Raw genomic sequence first — 16121 nt, forward strand, 5'->3', positions numbered from 1 at the left:
GCACATCAAAATACACTATCAAACAAGTGAAAAGGCAACCCAAAGAACTGGCAAAAACACTGCAAATAACATATCTGATAAGGGATTGATATTAAAAAACAAAATTCAACTGAGTAAATTTTAAAAGATCTTATTGGCTTTATTCAAGGATTCATGAATTGGGAAGCATCCCATCTAACAGAAAGGAGACTCAGAAGAGCTGTATAATATGAAAGACTTTTATAGGCAGAATGGGGCAGAACAAGGAAGTTATCAGCAGAGTGGACTGTTGGTGGCAAGGTCACCTTACTTTAGGGGTGGCAGGGGTCTATTGGTCAGATTACCTCAGGTAATTCCAAATTGGCTAGTTTAAGATTCCACTCCTGGGAGAGGCTGAAACTGTAATTAACTTAAGTATTAAGTCTGGTTTGGTGATGAGGACTAAGCACAAGTGACTCCACTTTAGACCTGTTGTCTCTTTCTTAACAATACTCAAAATATATAAAGAACACCTACAACTCAAAAATTTTTTAAAAAGCAAACAACCTGATTAAAATATGAGCAAAGGACTTGAATAGACATTTCTCCAAAGAAGATATACAAATGGCCAATAAGCACATGAAAAGATGTTTAACATTACAAATCATGAAGAAAATGCAAATCAAAACCACAGTGAGCATCACGGGGTTCATCCGTCCGGCAGCAGGTGCGCCCTCCACAAATCCCGGCCACCTGGGCCTGGGTCTGACCTAATACTGGGCTGTGGGGGTGGGCCACCCCAGAGTGGGCCCAAACCCTGGGCCAAAAAGCTCAGGGGCCACCCAAGGGCTTCCGGGTTCTGAGGGGCTGTGGCATCCAGCTTCCACCAGTACACTGCAGGGGCCCTGCCCCAGGAGGAGAAGGAGGGGAGGATTTACCTATATTCACGGGACAGGCATGCATGGACCTGCGCATCCTTCTTGACTGGTTCAAAGGAGAGCACCTGCAAACCGGTGGTCTTTGACCCACCCATAGAGCAAGTGGAAAAGATCCTAGATGATCTCCATGATGATACAACAAAAAGGGCAAGAAGATCTTGCAATACAGTTGACCATGAAGACAGCTGAGCAAACTCCAAGCAGTGAAGATCTGGATCTTTGGCTTTCCCTGAATTCATCAACCTCCAGGAAATGAGAGAATGGTCAGAAGCAGGGACCAAGAGATTGAATATACAAACAGACAATGGCCAGACCAAAAATAAAAATACAACTCCAATCTACAGTCTGCAGCAATCAGTCCAGGAAGCCAAACAACCCCAATAGCAATCAACACAAAATGGCCAGGACTTGATTAATAACTGACAGCTTTGCTAATTTTTGCCCTTGATATCAACTGAGGACCAACTGGGAAAGCCAAATATGCCTAACCAATCACATATGATGCACAGCTTCTAGTTAGCCCACCTACAGTTTCCCCAAGCCAACACTTCCTCCTTCCAGCACACCTTTTTTCACTTTATATAAAGCTTTCCCTCTCCTCTGCCTGCTTTTGAGACTCTGCCAAACACAAGTGATGGGTGGCTGACTCGCTTGTAATACCAAGCTCTGAATAAATAGCCTTTGCTTGATCCCATAAAAAACAAACAATAAAACCCCAAAACAACAACAAAAAAGCACGAGACACCACTTCACCACCCATCAGATTGGTTATTATCAAAACGAAAACAGAGACCTTCAAGATGGCGGAGGAGTAAGACGTGGAGATCACCTTCCTCCCCACAAATACATCAGAGATACATCTACATGTGGAACACCTCCTACAGAACACCTACTGAACGCTGGCAGAAGACCTCAGACTTCCCAAAAGGCAAGAAACTCCCCACGTACCTGGGTAGGGCAAAAAAAAAAAAAAAAAAACAGACAAAAGAATAGGGACAGTACCTGCCTCTCTGAGAGGGAGCTGTGAAGGAGGAAAAGTTTCCACACACTAGGAAGCCCCTTCACTGGCAGAGACTGGGAGTGGCAGGGGGGAAGCTTCAGAACCACAGAGGAGAGCGCAGCAACAGGGGTGCAGAGGGCAAAGTGGAGAGATTCCCGCACAGAGGATCGGTGCCGACCAGCACACACCAGCCTGAGAGGCTTGTCTGCTCACCCGCTGGGGTGGGTGGGGGCTGGGAGCTGAGGCTCAGGCATCAGAGGTCAGATCCCAGGGAGAGGACCGGGGTTGGCTGCATGAACACAGCCTGAAGGGGGCTAGTGTGCCACAGCTAGCCGGGAGGGAGTCCGGGAAAAACTCTGGACCTTCCTAAGAGGCAAGAGACCACTGTTTCAGGGTGCGCGAGGAGAGGGGATTCAGAGCACCGCCTAAACGAGCTTCAGAGACGGGCGTGAGCCGCAGCTATCAGCGCAGACACCAGAGACGGGCATGAAACGCTAAGGCTGTGGCTGCAGCCACCAAGAAGCCTGTGTGCAAGCACAGGTCACTATCCACACCTCCCCTCCTGGGATCCTGTGCAGCCTGCCACTGACAGGGTCCTGTGATCCAGGTACAACTTCCTCAGGAGAACACACAGTGCGCCTCAGGCTGTTGCAACATCACGCCGGCCTCTGCTGCCGCAGGATCGCCCCACATTCTGTACCCCGCCCTCCCCCCACCCCCACCGCCCCCCTGGTCTGAGTGAGCCAGAGCCCCCTAATCAGGTGCTCCTTTAACCCCGTCCTGTCTGGGCGAAGAACAGACGCCCTCAGGCGACTACATGCAGAGGTGGGGTCAAATCCAAAGCTGAAATCCAGGAGCTGTGCGAACAAAGAGGAGAAAGGGGAATCTCTCCCAGCAGCCTCAAGAGCAGCTGATTAAACCTCCACAATCAACTTGATGTACTCTGCATCTCTGGAACACCTGAATAGACAACAAATCATCCCAAAATTGAGGTAGTGGACTTTGGGAGCAACTGTAGACTTGGGGTTTGCTTTCTGCATCTAATTTGTTTCTGGTTTTATGTTTATCTTAGTTTAGTATTTAGAGTTTATTATCATTGGCAGATTTGTTTATTGATTTGGTAGCTCTCTTCCTTTTTTTTTATACATAGATTTTTTTTTTCCTTTTTCTCTTTTTGTGAGTGTGTATGTCTATGCTTCTTTGTGTGATTTTGTCTGTATAGCTTTGCTTTTACCATTTGTCCTAGGGTGCTGTCTGTCCTTTTTTTTTTTTTTTTAGTATAGTTTTTAGAGCTTGTTATCATTGGTGGATTTGTTCTTTGGTTTGGTTGCTATCTTCCTTCTTTCTTTTTTTATTACGTTTTAACTTTTTATTTTTAATAATTTTTTAAATTTTTTATCTTAATAACTTTATTTTATTTTATTTTTATTTTTTCTTTCGTTCTTTCTTTTTTTCTCCCTTTTCTTCTGAGCCGTATGGCTGACAGGGTCTTGGTGCTCCGGCCGGGTGTCAGGCCTGTGCCTCTGAGGTGGGAGAGCCGAGTTCAGGACACTGGTCCACCAGAGACCTCCTGGCTCCACGTGATATCAAACGGTGAAAGCTCTCCCAGAGATCTCCACCTCAAGGCTAAACCCAGCTCCACTCAATGACGAGCAAGTTACAGTGCTGGACACCCTATGCCAAACAACTAGCAAGACAGGAACACAACCCCACCCATTAGCAGAGAGGCTGTCTAGAATCATAATAAGGTCACAGACACCCCAAAACACACCACCTGACGCAGTCCTGCCCACCAGAAAGACAAGATGCAGCCTCATCTACCAGAACACAGGCACCATCTCCTCCACCCGGAAGCCTACACAACCCACTGAACCAACCTTAGCCAGTGGGGGCAGACACCAAAAACAACGGGAAGTACGAACATGCAGCCTGTGAAAAGGAGACCTCAAACACAGTAAGTTAAACAAAATGAGAAGACAGAGAAACACACAGCAGATGAAGGAGCAAGGCAAAAACCCACCAGCCCAAACAAATGAAGAGGAAATGGGCAGTCTACCTGAAAAAGAATTCAGAGTAATGACAGTAAAGGTGACCCAAAATCTGGTAAACAGAATGGAGAAAATACAAAAAACCTTTAACAAGAACCTAGGAGAACTAAAGAGCAAACAAACTATGATGAACAACACAATAAATGAAATTAAAAATTCTCTAGAAGGAATCAATAGCAGAATAACTGAGGCAAAAGAACGGCTAAGTGACCTGGAAGATAAAATAGTGGAAATAACTACCGCAGAGCAAAATAAAGAAAAAAGAATGAAAAGAATTGAGGACAGTCTCAGAGACCTCTGGGACAACATTAAATGCACCAACATTCGAATTATAGGGGTCCCAGAAGAAGAAGAGAAAAAGAAAGGGACTGAGAAAATATTTGAAGAGATTATAGTTGACAGCTTCCCTAATATGGAAAAGGAAATAGTTAATCAAGTCCAGGAAGCACAGAGAGTCCCATACAGGATAAATCCAAGGAGAAACACACCAAGACACATATTAATCAAACTATCAAAAATTAAATACGAAGAAAAAATATTAAAAGCAGCAAGGGAAAAACAACAAATAACATACAAGGGAATCCCCATAAGGTTCACAGCTGATCTTTCAGCAGAAACTCTGCAAGCCAGCAAGGAGTGGCAGGACATATTTAAAGTGATGAAAGGGAAAAACCTACAACCAAGATTACTCTACCCTGCAAGATCTCATTCGGATTCAATGGCAAAATTAAAACCTTTACAGACAAGCAAAGGCTAAGAGAATTCAGCACCACCAAACCAGCTTTACAACACATGCTAAAGTAACTTCTCTAGGCAGGAAACACAAGAGAAGGAAAAGACCTACAATAACAAAACCAAAACAATTAAGAAAATGGGAATAGCAACATACATATCGATAACTACCTTAAATGTAGATGGAGTAAATGCTCCAACCAAAAGACATAGACTGGCTGAATGGATACAAACACAAGACCCGTATATATGCTGTCTACAAGAGACCCACCTCAGACCAAGGGACACATACAGACTGAAAGTGAGGGGATGGAAAAAGATATTCCATGCAAATGGAAATCAAAAGAAAGCTGGAGTAGCAATTCTCATATCAGGCAAAATAGACTTTAAAGTAAAGACTATTACAAGAGACAAAGAAGGACACTACATAATGATCAATGGATCAATCCAAGAAGAAGATATAACAATTGTAAATATTTATGCACCCAACATAGGGAGCACCTCAGTAAATAAGGCAAATGCTAACAGCCATAAAAGGGGAAATTGACAGTAACACAATCATAGTAGGGGACTTTAATGCTCCACTTTCACAAATGGACAGATGATCCAAAATGAAAATAAATAAGGAAACACAAACTTTAAATGATACATTAAACAAGATGGACTTAATTGATATTTATAGGACATTCCATCCAAAAACAACAGAATACACTTTCTTCTCAAGTGCTCATGGAACATTCTCCAGGACAGATCATATCTTGGGTCACAAATCAAGCCTTGGTAAATTTAAGAAAACTGAAATCGTATCAAGTATCTTTTCTGACCACAACGCTATGAGACTAGATATCAATTACAGGAAAAAATCTGTAAAAAATACAAACACATGGAGGCTAAACAATACACTACTAAATAACCAAGAGATCACTGAAGAAATCAAAGAGGAAATAAAAAAATACCTGGAAACAAATGACAATGAAAACACGACAACCCAAAACGTATGGATGCAGCAAAAGCAGTTCTAAGAGGGAAGTTCATAGCAATATAATCCTACCTCAAGAAACAAGAAACATCTCAAATAAACAACCTAACCTTACACCTAAAGCAATTAGAGAAAGAAGAACAAAAAGACCCCGAAGTTAGCAGAAGGAAAGAAATCATAAAGATCAGATCAGAAGTAAATGAAAAAGAAATGAAGGAAACAATAGCAAAGATCAATAAAACTAAAAGCTGGTTCCTTGAGAAGATAAACACAATTGATAAACCTTTACCCAGACTCATCAAGAAAAAAAGGGAGAAGATTCAAATCAATAGAATTAGAAATGAAAAAAGAGAAGTAACAACTGACACTGCAGAAATACAAAGGATCATGAGAGATTACTACAAACAACTATATGCCAATAAAATGGACACCCTGGAAGAAATGGACAAATTCTTAGAAAAGCACAACCTTCTGTGACTGAACCAGGAAGAAATAGAAAATATAAACAGACCAATCACAAGCACTGAAATTGAGACTGCAATTAAAAATCTTCCAACAAACAAAAGCCCAGGACCAGATGGCTTCACAGGCGACTGCTATCAAACATTTAGAGAAGAGCTAACATCTATCTTTCTCAAACTCTTCCAAAATATAGCAGAGGGAGGAACACTGCCAAACTCATTCTATGAGGCCACCATCACCCTGATACCAAAACCAGACAAAGCTGTCACAAAGAAAGAAAACTACAGGCCAATATCACTGATGAACATAGATGCAAAAATCCTCAACAAAATACTAGCAAACAGAATCCAACAGCACATTAAAAGGATCATACACCATGATCAAGTGGGGTATATCCCAGGAATGCAAGGATTCTTCAACATATGCAAATCAATCAATGTGATAAACCGTATTAACAAACTGAAGGAGAAAAACCATATGATCATCTCAATAGATGCAGAAAACGCTTTCAACAAAATTCAACACCCATTTATGATAAAAACCCTCCAGAAAGTAGGCATAGAGGGAACTTACCTCAACATAATAAAGGCCATATATGACACACTCACAGCCAACATCGTTCTCAATGGTGAAAAACTGAAACCATTTCGTCTAAGATCAGGAACAAGACAAGGTTGTCCACTCTCACCACTGTCATTCAACATTGTTTTGGAAGTTTTAGCCACAGCAATTAGAGAAGAAAAAGAAATAAAAGGAATCCAAATTGGAAAAGAAGAAGTGAAGCTGTCACTGTTTGCAGATGACATGATACTATACATAGAGAATCCTGAAGATGCTACCAGAAAACTACTAGAGCTAGTCAATGAATTTGGTAAGGTAGCAGGATACAAAATTAACGCACAGAAGTCTCTTACATTCCTATACACTAATGATAAATAATCTGAAAGAGAAATTAAGGAAACACTCCCTTTTACCACTGCAACAAAAAGAATATAATACCTAGGAATAAACCTACCTAAGGAGATGAAAGACCTGTACACAGAAAACTATAAGACACTAATGAAAGAAATTAAAGATGATACAAACAGATGGAGAGATATACCATGTTCTTGGATTGGAAGAACCAATATTGTGAAAATGACTGTACTACCCAAAGCAATCTACAGATTCAATGCAATCCCTATCAAACTACCAATGGCATGTTTCACAGAACTAGAAAAAAAAACTTCACAATTTGTATGGAAACACAAAAGACTCCGAATAGCCAAAGCAATCTTGAGAAAGAAAAACGGAGCTGGAGGAATCAGGCTCCCTGACTTCACACTATACTACAAAGCTACAGTAATCAATACACTATGGTACTGGCACAAAAACAGAAATATAGATCAATGGAACAGGATAGAAAGCCCAGAGATAAACCCACGCACTTATCGTCACCTTATTTTTGATAAAGGAGGCAGGAACATACAATGGAGAAAAGAGAGCCTCTTCAGTAAGTGGTGCTGGGAAAACTGGACAGCTACATGTAAAAGAATGAAATTAGAACACTCCCTAACACCATACACAAAAATAAACTCCAAATGGATTAAAGACCTAAATGTAAGGCCAGACACTATAAAACCCTTAGAGGAAAACATAGGCAGAACACTCTATGACATAAATCACAGCAATGTCCTTTTTGACCCACCTCCTACAGAAATGGACATAAAAACAAAAATAAACAAATGGGACCCAATGAAACTTAAAAGCTTTTGCACAGCAAAGGAAAACATAAACAAGACACAAAGACAACCCTCAGAATGGGAGAAAATATTTGCAAATGAAGCAACTGACAAAGGATTAATCTCCAAAATTTACAAGCAGCTCATGCAGCTCAGTATTAAAAAAAAACAAACAGCCCAATCCAAAAATGGGCAGAAGACCTAAATAGACATTTCTCCAAAGAAGATATACAGATTGCCAACAAACACATGAAAGGATGCTCAACATCGCTAATCATTAGACAAATGCAAATCAAAACTACAGTGAGGTATCACTTCACACCAGTCAGAATGGTCATCATCAAAAAATCTACAAACAATAAATGCTGGAGAGGGTGTGGAGGAAAAGGAACCCTCTTGCACTGTCAGTGGGAATGTAAATTGCTACAGCCATTATGGAGAACAGTATGGAGGTTCCTTAAAAAACTAAAAATAGAACTACCATATGACCCAGCAATCCCATTACTGGGCATATGCCCTGAGAAAACCATAATTCAAAAAGAGTCATGTACCACAATGTTCATTGCAGCTCTATTTACAATGGCCAGGACATGGAAGCAACCTAAGTATCCATCGACAGATAAAGGGATAAAGAAGATGTGGCACATATATACAATGTAATATTACTCAGCCATAAAAAGAAACGAAATTGAGTTATTTGTAGTGAGGTGGATGGACCTAGAGTCTGTCATACAGAGTGAAGTAAGTCAGAAAGAGAAAAACAAATACCGTATGGTAACACATATATATGGAACCTAAAAAAAAAAGAAAAAAATGGTTCTGAAGAACCTAGGGGCAGGACAGGAATAAAGACGCAGATGTAGAAAATGGACTTGAGGACATGGGGAGGGGGAAAGGTAAGCTGGGATGAAGTGAGAGAGTGACCTGGACATATATACATTACCAAATGTAAAATAGATAGCTAGTGGAAAGCAGCCGCATAGTACAGGGAGATCAGCTCATTGCTCTGTGACCACCTAGAGGGGTGGGATAGGGAGGATGGGAGGGAGACACAAGAGGGAGGAGATATGGGGATATATGTATATGTATAGCTGATTCACTTTGTTATAAAGCAGAAATTAACACACCATTGTAAAGCAATTATACTCCAATAAAGATGTTAAAAAAAAGAGAAAACAATGAAACAGAAAGTAACAAGTGTTGACAAGGACATGGAGAAATAGGAACACTTGTGCATTGCTGGTAGGAATGAATAATGGTACAGTTGTGGAAAACAGTCTGGCAATTCCTCAAAAAATTAAACAGGGGCTCCTCTGGGGGCACAGTGGTTAAGAATCCGCCTGCCAATGCAGGGGACATGGGTTCGAGCCCTGGTCCAGGAAGATCTCACATGCCATGGAGCAACTAAGCCCGTGCGCCACAACTACTGAAGCCCGTGTGCCACAACTACTGAAGCCTGCGTGCCTAGAGCCTGTGCTCCGCAATAAGAGAAGCCACTGCAATGAGAAGCCGTCGCACCGCAATGAAGAGTAGCCCCCGCTTGCGACAACTAGAGAAAGCCCGCACACAGCAATGGAAGACCCAACGCAGCCAAAAAATAAATAAATAAATAAAATCTATTAAAAAAAGTTAAACAGAATTACCATATGCTCCAGCAATTTGACTTCTGGGTATATAACTAAAAGAACTGAAAGCAGAAACTTGAACAGATATATCTACACCAAGGTTCATAGCAGCATTATTCACAGTACCCAAAAGGTAGAAACAACTCAAGTGTCCTTCAAAGTATGAATGGATAAACAAAACATAGTATATACATACAACGGGGTATTATTCAGCCTTAGAAAAAGAAGGAAATTCTGACATTTGGTACAACATGGATGAACCTTGAAGACATTATGCTAAGTAAAACAAGCCAAACACAAAAGGACAAATACTATCTGATCCCACTCAGATGAGGTCCCTGGAGTAGTCAAATTCATAGAGACAAAGTAGAATGGTGGTTGCCAATGGGTTAGTGGAGGGGGAAAGGAGGACTTAGTGTTTAATGGAAACTGTGTTTCAGTTTGGGAAGAAGAAAAAGTCCTGGAGATGGATGGTGGTGATATTTGCACAACACTGAGAATGTACTTAATGTCATGGAGCTATACAATTAAAAATAGTTAAAATGGGGGACTCCCCTGGTGGTCCAGTGGTAAAGAATCCACCTTCCAACGCAGGGGATATGGGTTAGATCCCTGGTCTGGGAACTAAGATGCCACATGCTGCGGGGCAACTAAGCTCATGAGCCACAACTACTGAGCTCACGTGCCACAACTAGAGCCCACGTGCCCCAAACTATAGAGCCCATGCGCTCTGGAGTCCACGTGCCACAACTACAGAGCCCACACACCCTGGAGCCCACGCACCACAACTAGAGAGAGAAAACCCACACGCCACAACTAAAGAGAAACCTGAGCAGACCGTGAACCGTAATGGAATTAAAAAGAAAAGATCCCACATGCGTCAACAAAGATCCCATGTGCCGAGGGCCGCCACTAAGACCCAATGCAAAAGAAATAAATAAATAATAAGGAAAATAAATATTTTTAAAAATAGTTAAAATGGTAAATTTTGTTTTGTATATTTAATCACAATGTTAAAAAATTAACAATTTAAAAAACATTGATGGCTACCTCCAAGAAGTAAGATTGATTATTTCCTTTTTAAAATCGTTTATCTCTATTTTCAAAATGTTTTCATAATCTTTATCATCTTAATAATAAAAGAAAAAACCTTCTTGTTTCATCGCTTTTAAAAAAGAATTTCAGCATTACACTTTGGCACTGTATCTTTTCTAGCCATATGTAGTTTTACTTTTTTTTAAAATTTATTTAATTTATTTATTTATTGGCCGCGATGGGTCTTCATTGCTGCGCGCGGGCTTTCTCTAGTTGGGGCGAGCGGGGGCTACTCTTCATTGCGGTGTGTGGGTTTCTCACTGCGGTGGCTTCTCTTGTTGCAGAGCGTGGGCTCTAGGCGCACGGACTTCAGTAGCTGTGGCACGCGGGCTCAGTAGTTGTGGCTCGCGGGCTCTAGAGCGCAGGCTCAGTAGTTGTGGCGCACGGGCTTAGGTGCTCCGCGGTATGTGGGATCTTCCCAGACCAGGGCTCAATCCCGTGTCCCCTGCACTGGCAGGTAGACTCTTAACCGCTGCACCACCAGGGAAACCCTTTACTTATGTTTTTATGCTAACTTTTTACCTTTATATACGAAAAGGGCACAAAATTAAGAAATAGATATATAAAAGGAAAACAGATTTAAAGAGATGGCATGCTCACCATATAAAGCATTAATTTTGAAAAAGCCATTATTTTCATCAGTGAATGTTATTCTCAGCTGCAATGGAAAGTAGTCCCTGATATATGGGAAATAAAACTATCAAATGTTTCCCTCTTGAGCCGAGGTTCTTGCTATTCATGAGGGGGCGGGGCCTCCTTCCCGCTGGGGCTCCTGGGAGGATTCTAAAATATTCTCGAGGCCAAGGGGGCGCCTGGGAGGCTGGAGCTGACGGGAGCCGGAACCTCCCTCTTACCGGCGGCAAAACCTTGAGGAAATATTTTCTTTTTTAAACAGTAAGAAATTTGAGGATGGTAGGACAAAACGATTAAGTCCCATTTTCTTGTGATCTTTTAGCCGGAAAACTGTCAAAATCTGTGGTAAAAAGAGATTTTTTTCCCCAATGCTTTCTGGAGATAGTTTCATCTTTTCATGGGCTGAAGAGGGTCAAAAATGCACCACAGTGTGCTTTGACTCTTATATTGACCAGTTTCTCTTTTATGGCCTCCCTAGTTTACCTCTTTGGAGATGTTTTGGGCTAATTCCCGAGCAGATGGGGGTGGGTCTCTTCAAAGGATTTTCTTAGGTTAAAACAAAGTAGAAATCCTAGTGAATTGCTGTTGGACGGTTTTCTCTGAAAAGGGGGGGAAAAGTTCATCCAAGAGGGCCCTCAAAGCCTTTCACACGTGGGCAAGAATGAGTCGGGTGGAGCAGGGTATTGAAACATCGTCTTATTAGGATTATTTGGGCTCGTGATTCTCATTCTCTAGAGGGCTGAGAGGAAACCAGAAATAATTTGGAATTACACCTTTAGGGTTTTCAGAAAAGCCTGCTATCTCCCCCAAAACGTTCAGGTCTGAGGAAAATAAAGAATTGTAAGAGGAGAGTTCAGTTTTAGAAGAATTTGGGTTATTGTGTTTCAGTCCTCTCAGAGGTTTAAAAATATATGTAGTGTGTAGTTGACACACTAAAGTCCCCTGGGTATTGGGTGTCAGTGAGTCTCTGAAGAGCCCACAGGCCCCCACCCAAATCCCAGGTTACCTGGTCCTCAGAGAAACAGAACAAATCCTAGGCCAGATGTATATTTTACTATAATGAAAATGCTTTAAAATGCCTACTGTGAAAAGTTAAAAGCAATCTTATGGATTAAATAAATTAAGATTCTTCCATTTGATGGAATCCCATGCAGTTCTTAAAATATCAGTACATATACTTGCAGAAGTGTATCTATTGGCATGGAAAGAAATTCCAATTCTAATTACAATTAAAACTGAAAAAGCAGATTGCAAAATAGTGTGAACAGAGATTCCCTCTTTTTTTGTAAAAATGAAATGTATATGTAAAATTCTGGAATGATATAAACCAAAGTGCTTAATTTTAAATGTTAAAAACCAAATGAATTTAATTTTCTTTTTGTTTTGCTGTATTTTGTAAAAATTTGACAATGCACACGTTACTTGTGTAATTTTAATGATTATTTTTAAATATCTGCTAAATTGAATGCTGAAGCAAAGTGCAAAAAAAAAAAAAAAATGTTTCCCTCTTACCTATCGATATATGCAGCTATGTCATAGGTATTATAAATTAAGCATAAACAAAATTTTAAATTATTTTATGAATTCTTAAAAAATGTGTCTTTTCCCTCGTCCAATCCCAAAACAGACTCATACCCACAAAAAATAATAATACCCTAGACTCACCTCTGTCCTCTTCAGAGGAAACAAAGTCAATGGAAAGCATGGTTTTGAAACACCATCATCTTCTCTGTCTACTCTCCACCCTGAGTCTCTCACAAATCTACCCAGCTAAAAACAAAAAAAACACACAAGCCAGAATTTGTATACAGGACCCGTACGTACAAGCAACTAAGTTTGATCCTACAATGACCCTAAGTGTTAGTAATTAAGCCTTTTTTTTTTTAATACAGTAACAACCACCAATAATCTCTGAAAACTAGACTGTTCTTCACAGAAATACTAAGATGGAGAACATGGCACAGTTCAATTCTATTTTCACCAGAACCTTATCTTTACAGAGTAAACATATGTGTGAGAGTAACCTTTATACTCTCAGAAACATTCACAAACAAATCCACCAACACTGTATTTAAGAAGGGCACAGCAATGTTCAGGGCTGAGGAGCCTGTCAGAGTCAACAGCAGCAGTTACTGTTTTTAGATCTCTCTGTTTCAGGAAGCTCAACCACTCTAAACTTGTGAAACCAGACAAGAAAAGAAATCTGATATTACCCACTCATCCCGCAGCTCCACAGAAAGTCTGACTGGAGTTCCCCTTTAACAAATCAAAGGGAGAACACATATTAATGAGTCCAGTTTGAAAAAGGAAAAATCAAAAGAAAATAGAAAATGAGAATAAAGAGCTTTATCTACCTATAGTCTCCTTTTTGGGTCACACAGAAGGAAGGAAAAAATGAAAGTGGGGGTGGGGGCGGGTGGTGAGAGGAGAGGAAACTTGAAGCTATAGAAGACCATGAAGTTCTCAGTGGTCCACTAAATGAAATTTCAAAAATGTTCCAGGACCATCACTTGCTACTTAGATGCATCTACCTCTGTGACAAATATCCAATGAGACTACGGTTCCTTTGACCATATAACTGCTCTCTTCTGTGACTATATTTCCAGTCCTAAAGAAACACCATGGTACAGTAACAGAGCATAAGCTTTTAAACTCAGTTTTGAATCCTCACTCTGCCTTTTGCTGGCTGAAAGGATCAAGTTACTTAACGTTTGTGAAACTACTTTCCTTATCCAGAATAAAAGAAATAAAACTATTTCCTATTTCGTCTGAATATGAAAAAGACAATGAAAATAAGTATGGAATTTCAAACTCCATTTTCAATGGAACTAGGAGACTTAAATCCATGTAATGAAAGGGCACACAGGACATCCCATGTGACAAGGAAACTGACCCAGAATGGTTAGCATCCAGACATATTCTAGTAAAATTGGACTTATTAAGTTTGGACTTCAAAATAAGAAACAACTCCTTGGGGCAGCCGGGCAAAAAGAAAGAAATCAAGTCACCTATCAGAGGTAAATGCATTAATCTGCCCTCATATTTCTTCACAGTAATATACAATGCCATATATCAGTAGAATAAATCTTCAAAATTCTTAAAATATTGATACTTAAGAAAATAAAGTGTGAGCCAAGGATTTCATATCCAGCCTGGTATTCCTTCAAGTATAAAGACCACAGACTAATAGTTTTGAACACATTGGAACTCAGAAACTATTGTCCCCTTGAACCCAAAAGACAACTGGGGAAGCAAAGACAAAAGAACCAGCAACTGAATTCACTTCACTGTAGAACTAAGATTAAAACAAATATAAAGATTAAAGTGATAAGCCAAATGTAAATTTTATAATGTGTGATAATGTAAAAATGATACAACAAGCAAAAATTATGACAGTGTAGGAGAGCGGTGACAGATGGTAGGAGACACGGCAATGCCACTGCCTAGTGGCTGAGAATCAAAAGATATCATTTAAATTTGACAAAAAGGTAATAGACATATAAGCATAGGTAACAATATGAAAATAAATACTAATAAGATAATATAATTGACTAACATCAAGCACAAAAGGGGACAGATAGGACAAGAAGGAAGAAGACAGGTGCTAAACATCATTGCTCATAGTAGGAGTTTCTCTCCAACAAAAGAGAGGAGTAATGGCATTTAATTAAGTTATAATCAAAAAAGTTACTACTAGAAAAAGATACAAGCAACTGTAAATATCAAAAAATAAAACATAAATTTAAAAAAGACCCCATAACAAGAGACTTAAAATTTTCTTAACAGAAAACAAAAAATAGCATGACAGAACTCAGGCCAAACATATAAGCATAAATAAATAGGTCACATAATGAAAATGACTTAAAGAAAACCATAAAAACATATAATGGAACAGAATTTAAACCAAATATACCTATCATATCAATAATGAACTTAAACACAAAGTAAATAAACTTAATTCACCAATTTAAAAAATTTTCAGATGAGGCCATGAAGCAAAATTCAACTCATTCTCACCAAACTAGGAATAGAGGGGAACTTCCTCAACTTAATAAAGAACATCTAGAAGAAACCTACAGCTAACATCATACTTAATGGGGAGAAACTAGCTTTCCTGCTAAGATCAGGAACAAGGCAAGATGTCCTCTCTCATCACTCCTTTTCAACATTGTACTGGAAGTTCTAGCTAATTTAGTAAGACCAAAAAAAGGGGGGGGGAGGTCAACAGATTGTGACAGAAGAAATAAAATTGTCTATGTAGAAAATCCAAAAAAAAAAAAAAGATGAAAAACTCTTGAAAACTGGTAAGCAGTTACAGCAAGGTGGCAGGACATAAGGTTAATATATAAAAGTCAATGACTTTCCTAGTGCCAGCAATAAGCAAGTAGAATTTGAAATTAAAAACAATATCATTTAGATTAGCACCCCCCAAAATAAAAAACTTAGGTATAAATCTAACAAAATACGTACAAAATCTATTTAAGTAAAACTATAAAACTCTGATGAATGAAATTTTAAAAAACTAGATAAATGGAGAGCTAGTCCATGCTCCTGGAAAGGAAGACTCAGTATTGTCAAGATGTCAGTTCTTTCCAGCTCAGTCTAAGGAGTCAATTAAATCTCAGTCAAAATCACAGCAAGTTATTCTGTGGACATCAACAAACTGATTCTAAAGTTTATATGGAGAGGTAAAAGAACCAGAATAACCAACATGATATTGAAGGAGAACAAAGTCAGAGAATAGACACTACCTGACTTCAAGGTTTACTATAAAGCTATAGTATTTAAGACAGTGTGACACTGATTAAAGAATAAACAGACAGATTAACAGGACAGAATAAACAGCCCAGATAGACCCACATAAATACAGTTAGCTGGCCTTTGACAAAGGAGCAAACACAATACAATGGAGGGGAAAAAATACTCTTTT

The 16121-nt window shown here is 39.6% G+C and overlaps 1 protein-coding gene across 1 annotated transcript in view; it reads right to left on the minus strand.

Moving 5' to 3' along the window:
- Positions 1 to 16121, minus strand: part of LDLRAD4 (low density lipoprotein receptor class A domain containing 4) — a 299370-nt gene that overhangs the window by 192389 nt on the left and 90860 nt on the right.

This window comes from Balaenoptera musculus, chromosome 14 (assembly GCF_009873245.2).
Source record: "Balaenoptera musculus isolate JJ_BM4_2016_0621 chromosome 14, mBalMus1.pri.v3, whole genome shotgun sequence".
NCBI classification, from domain to species: Eukaryota; Metazoa; Chordata; class Mammalia; order Artiodactyla; family Balaenopteridae; genus Balaenoptera; species Balaenoptera musculus.